Source organism: Elephas maximus, chromosome 20, assembly GCF_024166365.1.
Source record: "Elephas maximus indicus isolate mEleMax1 chromosome 20, mEleMax1 primary haplotype, whole genome shotgun sequence".
NCBI lineage: Eukaryota > Metazoa > Chordata > Mammalia > Proboscidea > Elephantidae > Elephas > Elephas maximus.
In genome coordinates, this window is record NC_064838.1 from 61072890 (window position 1) to 61081715 (window position 8826).

At 47.6% G+C, this 8826-nt stretch overlaps 1 protein-coding gene across 7 annotated transcripts in view; it reads right to left on the reverse strand.

Annotated features, from left to right (window-relative positions):
- The window catches only part of ERC2 (ELKS/RAB6-interacting/CAST family member 2), a 1130613-nt gene extending 1124446 nt beyond the window's left edge, over positions 1-6167 (reverse strand). For all 7 annotated transcript variants that reach the window (XR_007514402.1, XM_049862256.1, XM_049862252.1 and 4 more), the window contains exon 1: positions 5952-6167. The gene's annotated coding sequence lies outside the window, so the exon portion shown is untranslated. The remainder of the gene's footprint in view (positions 1-5951) is intronic.
- Positions 6168-8826: the final 2659 nt, after the last annotated feature.

Consider the following 8826-nt stretch of genomic DNA (forward strand, 5'->3'; position numbering starts at 1 on the left):
TCATTGTTGATGTCAAATGGCTCTTGGCTGAAAGCAGAGAATACCAGAAAGATGTTTACAACAAATTACGCATAATATTACTATGAATAGGAATTGCAGAACACTTAGTTGTGCTCATGCGGAACCTGTACATAGACCAATAAGCAGTCATTCAAACAGAACAAAGGCGTCCTTTGTGGCTTAAAGACAGGAAAGATGTGTGTCGGGGTTGTATCCTTCCATCATACTTATTCAATCTATATGCTCAGTAAATAATCCAAGAAGCTGGACTGTATGAAGAAGAACAGGGCAACAGGACTGGAGGAAGACACATTAACAACCTGCAATATGTAGACGATACGACCTTGCTGCTGAAAGTGAGGAGGGCTTGAAGCGCTTACTTATGAAGATCAAAGACTACAGCCTTCAGTACGGATTATACCTTAACACAAAGAAAACAAAAATCCTCACCACTGTACCAATAAGCAAACATCACGATAAAGGAGAAAAGACTGAAGTTGTTAAGGCTTTCATTTTATTTGATTCACAATCAACTCCCACAGAAGCAGCAGTCAAGAAACGAAATAATGCACTGCATTGGGCAAATCTGCTGCGAAAGACCTCTTTAAAGTGTTAAAAAGCAAAAATGTCATTTTGAGGACTAAGGTGCACCTGACCAAGCCATGGTGTTCTCAATCACCTCATATGCATGCAAAAGCTGGACAATAAATAAGGAAGACAAAATAAGAATTGATACCTTTGAATTATGGCGTTGGTGAAGAATACTGAATACACTGTGGACTTACAGAAGAACAAACAAACCTGTCTTGGAGGAAGTACAGCCAGAATGCTCCTTAGAAGCAAGGATGGAGAGACTCTGTCTCACATACTTTGGACATGTTATCAAGAGGGCTCAGGTCCTGGAGAAGAACATCATACTTGGTAAAGTAGAACAAAACACCCAGTAAAAGTAGAGGGCCAGCGAAAAAGAGGAAGGCCCTCAACAAGACAGACTGACATAGTGGCAGCAAAAATGGGCTTAAAGCATAACAACTATTCTGAGGATGGCACAGGACCCAGCAGTATTTTGCTCTGTTGTACATGGGGTCACAATGAGTCTGAATTGACTTGACGGCACCTAACAACAACCTTATTATGGTAAAGATGTTTTAGTGTATCTGGAAGTTTTCTTTAATGCTTTTTAGGCATAAAACGGTACACTATTTTTATATACTAAGACAAATATTTGACTAACTGACATTAGATATGAACCATACCTAACTCTTCCAACTTACGTACAAATTTGACTTAAAGATAGACTTAGGAATGAAACTTGTTAGTAATCCAGGAACTGCCTGTATACCCACTGTCCATCTGTATCTCCTACCCTATTCCTGCTTCAAGGTCCAGGCAAATGCCATGTCATCAGAGAAGTCTTTTCTGACACCTACCCCTAACGATAAGTACCATGGTGGCAGAATCTACACCAGATAAAACCGTGTGTTCACTACTGCACTGAGCATAGTCCCTTGGAACAGAGTAAAACCAGTTGCCATCGAGTTGATTCTGACTCATAGCGACCCCACGTGTGTCAAAGTGGAACTGTGCTCCATAGGGTCTTCAATGGCTGATTTTTCAGAAGTAGATCACCAGGCCTTCCTTCTAGGAACCTCTGGGTGGACTCGAACCTCCAACCTTTCTGTTAGCAGCCAAGCATGTTAACTGTTTGCACCACCCAGGGACTCCTGGAACAGAGTAAACAAACAAACAAAAAACCAAACCCATTGCCATCAAGTCAATTCTGACTCATAGCGACCCTGTAGGACAGAGTAGAACTGCCCATAGGGTTTTCAAAGCTGTAATCTTTACAGAAGCAGACTGCCACATCTTTTCTTCTACAGAACAGCTGGTGGGTTCAAACCGACCTTTCGGTTAGCAACTGAGTGCTTAACCACTGCACCACCAGGACTCCTTCTGGAACAGGGTAGGCTCTAATAAATAGTGCCTCAATAACTCAAGTAATTCGTGTACATAGGCATACTTGCTTTTACAGTTAGTCCTCTGGAATCAAACACGGTACCTTCCCGAAATGTAAAAGTTAAACACTGGGCTTATGCGTCATCAGTCAATGATGGGTGGAAATGAGGGGATGAGGACTGCATTCCCAGGGAAAGAAAAGAAAAAATTATAAAATTTTCTAGTCACACCATCTCTCAGATGCTGCGGAAGTTTGGTTTAGCAAATACTCCCTCCCTTACTCTGGGCAGAGTGTACTTTCACCCTCAGATATTGGGCCTCACCATGTGATTTGCTTTGCCCAAAAAAGTTGTTAGTGGAAATGACCTAAGCAAAAGGCCTCACATTTGCTTAAGCAGTTTGACTTGGCTCTGGACTCCAGTGATCTGCTGTGAGAAGAGCAAGCCTCAAGTAGCTGCCATCCCTCCAGCGTGGGCCCCAGAACACATGTGCCGCAGACCTGAGCCAAATCTGCAGCCTGCGGCAAAGCCAGCCCAGAGGGCCCAGCCTAGATCACCAAAATCACGGTCAACCTGAAGCTCATGACTGTTGTAAGTCAGGGGTTACAGCAGCAAACAGTAAATGTATCTTTTAGCATCTGATCTCTTTGAGCATTTCTTAAATCTTTGTTCATTTTGTTCCTTTTCTTCACAAATGAAAGAACAGGCTGAAGAATCTCAACCTTTGTACACTCAGTCATTTCTACCTTTGGATCATCAGTTTTAAATTTATGAGATGTGCATTATCATTTTAAATTTATGAGACCTGCATCACTCCTACTATCTTTCTAAAATAAGGAAAACCATGATCAAGTACCAAGGAACAATACAAACACCAAACTGTAGCTGGCAGCTAGGTTGCCCACGTGACAGCCAAAATGTTAGCTTGTTAGCTGGTAAGAGGAATTAAAGGATGTCCTGGTAAAACAAACAAAAATGGGATTGTACAAAAGTCGACCTAAACAAAGTGAAAAACTGTCTATTCAAGTAAATTTGTGGACTCCAGCACCGTTTATATAAACTCATTTTTCAGGATACTTGTTTTGGCAAGCCCTCCTCCGCCACTGAGTTTCAGCAGTGGGAAGATACCGGTGAGGCCTAAGTCCTGTACGACATTTCCAAGATAATAAAACAAGAGGACCACACTATTTCAATGGAATAGTTTTAAATATGATTATATTTAATCACTAATGAAAAGCCTATCTTTGTAAGGGGAAAAAGGAGAAAGGTAAATAAAAATTCAATACCTTAGCAAATGAAAAAATTAAGAGGCAACTGAATGATGTTAAGAGTAAGTATTCATCCAAGGCCTAGTCAAAACTCCAGCTGGTCCCAAGAAGAGTGTGGATTTTGTTTTGTTGTACCTTCTTTTAAGTCATCATTCGTCTAAAGATGCTTCAGGATTTGGAATCAAGTTTCCATTGGGTCAAAACTGGTCGACTCAAAATATGTAGCACACAGAGTTACTAAATTTGGCTGTTGGTGGAAGCAACAGCCTTCAAGCAAAGAGGCAAGCACGACAGTGCAAGGACCATCAACATCAGACTGGACACATATAAACCCCACAACCAAAATTTGAATTCAAGGCCACGGCTAAGCTCACAGGCTCTGAATCAGACAAACCTGGGCTCAAGTTTGCACTCTCCCACTGAACTGCCACAAAGGTACTTAATTCTTCTTAGTTTCATCATCTATAGTTTGGGGATAATAATAGTACCTACCTCACATTGGGGCTCTGTGAGGTTTGAACACAATAACGCATGAAAAGTACTTAGCACAGTGCCTAGCATATGCAATGGCAATATCAATGATAATAATAACAGTAATAATACTGCTGTGACAAGCCTGGCTCCTCAAGATCAACCTCATTTGTATACTCTGGCTCATGATCTGTTTACGACATGCTGGATTCACAGCTTTATGTTCACATCCAGGTACAGCTTCTACAAGGTGACAACTCTCCAAGTTAACCAGTAATTTTACAAATGAGTTCAGGGAGAAGAGCGTTGAAACAAATAAGCCTTTGACATTCGTAGAGAGTTGAGAAGGGTCTGGTCCTTCTGTCCATGACCTATCCACCCTTGAAAGTCTTGCTGATTAAAGCCATGCTTCTATCACCATCAACTCCCCACCCTCCCGCCAACTGTGCAAGGCTTTTATTAAAGCACAGAACCAGACCGACAAGATGGCTCACCTAAGGAAAAAGCAAATGCTCTCCCCTCAGAAGGATCTGGCTGGACTCCACCGCCACCTCCAAACTGACATCCAGCAAGAGAACAAGGCAGCCTTCACTTCCAGAAGTTGAGTTACACTGTCAAAACTAAACAAATCCCTTCTATTTGTGGTAATCCTAATAAAGCAGACTTGCTTGCTTCAAAAATATCCTATACATCCGTCATATGGAGCCAAGAGCCGAGTCCTGTACACTGAGAAGCAATGTGACTCTACAAGGACAAGAGTGAGCATAGAAGACAAAGTGCCACACCCTTTTCCCAGATAGCGTAACAGTAAATGCTGCCTCTATCCGGAGCCCGCAGCCATACCTAGAGGAATAGGTGGGCAACTCTAACCCTCAACAGCCCCCCCGCCCGCCCGCCCCAATTTCGCTCTTTACACAGAATCATTTCATTGTCTGGTTTTAGCTGTTCACCAAAGGCCTCAGCATCCCAACTACTACAAGTAATAAAGGTGGGGGGGGGAAGGGGAATGGACAAGGAAACCTAGGTCAAGCATACTTGCTTTTAAGCCCATTTTCCAAGAGTTTGCTTCCCTGCTTGTCTGCCTCTCACAGCTGGAGTCCCATACCTGGTGCAAACCAATGGTTAAGTTTAAAACCGCTGATTTAAAAAGCCAACCAGGAAACTAACCATGACAAGTGCAAGCTGCCCTCCTCTCCTGGACAATGATTGGCTCTTGGGGGTTCCACCGGTCCTCGTCCTGCCCACATAAGTGGCAGGTATGGCTGTCAATCACAGAGAGAAGCGACAATTCACCGCTCAGGGAGTAAATTGCCTTTCATCTGGCAGAGGCAGGTAGCCGCCTAAAATCGATCTGCTCCTAAAGGAGAGGACCCTCCCTCTCTGGCAAGGAGAACGGAGACCCTTAAGTACAAAATAAACAAGGCAGGGCCGTTGAAGAGTTTACGAGCGAAATTTTATTATCCCACACCAGGGCAGCCCTTAATCTTCACTGTCCTAAGATGATCTTTTGAAGGCTCCAATGGTAAGAAAAAGAATAAATGAAACAGGCACAACCCTCCTAAGTACCCTTTCCCTGTATACTTCGGAGATGGGAAGCGAATGGGAAAGAATGTCGCGCAGTTTAATATCACATCGTATTCGTTTTCATACACGACCGTCCCTGACCCTTCCCCAAGAAATTCAGCTGCATTTTCCCTGACATGGATTTTTTTTTTTTCACACGCTCCCCTCAGAGCCCAGCAGCCCCTCAGAGCCCACCCGAGCTGCCAGGCACCCCACCCCCTGGGCTTGGGCTCCACCTTTCTCTACTTTGTTGGGCTCGGGGCTCCCCGCGACCCCCGCCCCCGCGGACACCCCACTCCTCGAGGAAAGAGGGGGACGCCAGGCGAAAGAGGGAGCGCTGGAGAGAAGAAAGGCGATGGCAAGGCGGGTGGCTGCCGGAGAAGGACTGCGGGAGGTGGCCGGGCCCCGGGGCGAGCGAGGAGCGAGCCAGCGGCGCCCGCGCGCCGGGGGAAGCCGTGCACTTGTTCCAATCCGGGGGTTTATAAAAAAATCTCGGCAAATCCGCCTTTAGGCCTCCCTGTCCCTTCCCTCGCCCGAGAAAGTCCCTGTGGAGGCGGGAGGTCCACCCTCTGCTCCCCCCCGATAACGCATTGCAGCTCCCCACGAGCGAGCGGACCGGCACGCGGGATGCCCGGCACAGGCGCCCCGAGGGAGCCGGGCGCCCCGCGGCCCCGGCCCGGCGTCGGCGTCTCACCTTTCCGCTGCTCGCCCCCGGGCCGTCCCACATGGATTTTTACACCCTCACGTCGCCTTGGCCCCGGGCGGCCGGAGGAGCCGGAGCCGGCGCCGGAGCCCGAGCGAGCCGGAGCCCGAGCGAGCCGGAGCGGGCGGAGGAGCAGCGGGCCAAGGAGGCGGCGAGCAGGCAGAGGCAGGGAGGGCCGCTCCGATGGCCGGCCGGGCGCGGGCCGGGCGGGGCCGGCGGCCGAGGGGGCGGCGCCCGCCGCAGTCCCGAGACGCGCGCTCGCGCCCTGCTGCCAGGCGCTGCGCTCCGCCGCCCCCCGCCCGGCCGCCCGCCCGCGCGCCCTCCGCGGCCCTGACTCACATTCCCAGCATTCCCGAGGAGCTGCTGGGGGGACTGGGGCCCGGGCCGGGCGCCTCCGCGGGGGGCAGCAGAGAGCGCCGGCCCGGGCGGGGTGGGGGCGCCGGGGGTTTCCGTAGCGCCTCCTCCCTGAAGGCCGCACCGCGGTGCACCTCACCCCCAACCCTTCTCCCAGATGCCCCTTCCCAGGTACCCCTCCCTCAAAAGCTGTCAGGTAACACTGGGGACTTGTCAGTTGGCTTCGGTGACAGGGGCTGGGATGGCACCTAGCAGAAGTGGGGGCAACTATCTTTCAAGTCAAGCCTTAGAGTGGGGATGGTATTTCCATACATGGCATCCCCCCCGTTAGCTTAACCTTCCTTAGGACTGTAAAGGGATTTCAAGACTGCATAGGGCTTTTACTTTCTTGCTCCTCAAAGGAAGGGGGAGAATGGAAGATGAAGGGAGTGAGAAAATGATCATATTGCTGCCGTCATTCATTGAATGCCTTTTCTGTGCCTTGCAACGTGAGCACACTGTCCCATTTAAGGTACGAAGATGGTGACTGAATCCATTGATCTCCCACGCAGTCACACACACACAGTCACACACCGCTCAAGGTAACTGCAAAAGGATTTGGGCAAGTTTTTCCTTGGAAAAAGCTTGCAACTTAACAAGTTTTCTTTTTCTTTTTTAAGCCCCAACCGCTGCCATTTACATGAGGGGGGTTAGGGAGGGGGCGGCTGGGAAATGTCATGGGTGTCTCTAGACTTGGCCTCTCTCACTCTGAACAGGCAATCTACAGAACAGAGTAGTGATTTTCTTCCTGGCCTGATGAGTCTGTTTCCAGCAATCTCAGTGGCCAGATTTAAATGTCTCCTGCTGAACAAGGGAAGCAAATGAGTCCATGGGCTGTATGGGTGAGCTGTTGTTGTTCTGTTAGGTGCAGCCAAGTTGGCTCTGACCCGTAGCAACCCTATGTACAACAGAACAAAACACCACCAGGTCCTGTGCCATTCTCACAATCCTTATACTTCAGCCCATTGTTGCAGCCACTATGTCAGTCCATCTCATTGAGGGTCTTCCTCTTTTTCACTGACCCTCTACTTTACCAACATGATGTCCTTCTCCAGGGACTGGATCCTCTTGATAACATGTCCAAAGTACGTTAGATGAAGTCTCACCATCCCCACTTCTAAGAGGCATTCTGACTACTTCTTCCAGGGCAGATTTGTTCATTCTTCTGGCAGTCCACGGTATGTTCAATATTCTTCAACAACATCATAATTCAAAGGCATCAGTTCTTCTTTGGTCTTCCTTATTTGTGTCCAGCTTCCACATGCATATGAGGTGACTGAAAAATACCATAGCTTGGGTCAGCTGCACCTTAATCTTTGTTTTTTAACACCTTAAAGGCCTTTTGCAACAGATTTGCCCAATGCAATATGTCGATTGTTTCATTTCTTGACTGCTGCTTCCATGGCCGTTGATTGTGGACCCAAGTAAAATGAAATCCTGATTGTTGTTAGTTGCCATCAAGTCTATCCTGACTCATGGCAACCCCAGGTGTGCAGGGTAGAACTGCTCCATGGGTTCTCAAGGCTGGGACCTTTTGGAAGCAGACTGCCAGGCCTATCTTCCAAGGTGCCTCTGGGGGGGGTTGAACCACCAACCTTTCAGCTAGTAGCCAAGCACTTCACCACTTGCACCACTCATAGTCTCCTTTATAGGTGAGCAAAGGTATGGATTAGCAGTGACTAGCAGATGGCTCTTCTTTCCTTTCCTGGTGAGAATTTAAAGATTAAAAGATCCCTACTCAGGGAAGTCAACTCTAAAAGACTGCGATGCCTTCCTGTTCCAGACCAGATACCCAGTTCTTTATGCCTTCCTGTTAAACATCTGTTATTTAAGCTTTTTCACAAACTCATGACCCCTGAGGCCTCTTGCCCTTATCCTCTCCTTTCACTCAGTCACCAAGAAATCAGCTCTCCTTCTCCTGACCAAGGTCCCTGGGCGGCTCAAGAGGTTTACCATCGACTGGTAATTGAAAGGTCAGCAATTCGAACTCACTCAGTGGTACCATGGAAGAAAGGACTGCCAATCTACTACCATAAGAGTGCAGCCCAAAAAGCCCCTGTGGAGCACAGTTTTATTTTGTAACATACGGTGTCACCATGAGTCAGAATGGACTTGACGGCAACGGGTTTGGTTTTTTATTTGCTCCTGACCAGAATGCCCCAGGAGCAAGCCAAGCTCCATCTCTTATATTTAATTTCTCCTGTGCATCCTTGACAACCTCAGCTGAGAAGGCTTGTTGAGGGTCCTTTGAGAATTGCTAAAATCCCATATCTTTTGAAATATGACCACCAATTATTGAGCAACACCTATGTGCAAACGCTTATATTTTCTCAACTAATTCTCACAAAAACTCTGTAAGACGCTTACCCACCTTTCAGAAAAGTCAGGTAGCATATCCATGGTGACCTAGCTAAGAATCTTTTTAAATCTATGGTCAGTGTTCACTATTCTCGGCTATTTCTTCTCCTCTCCT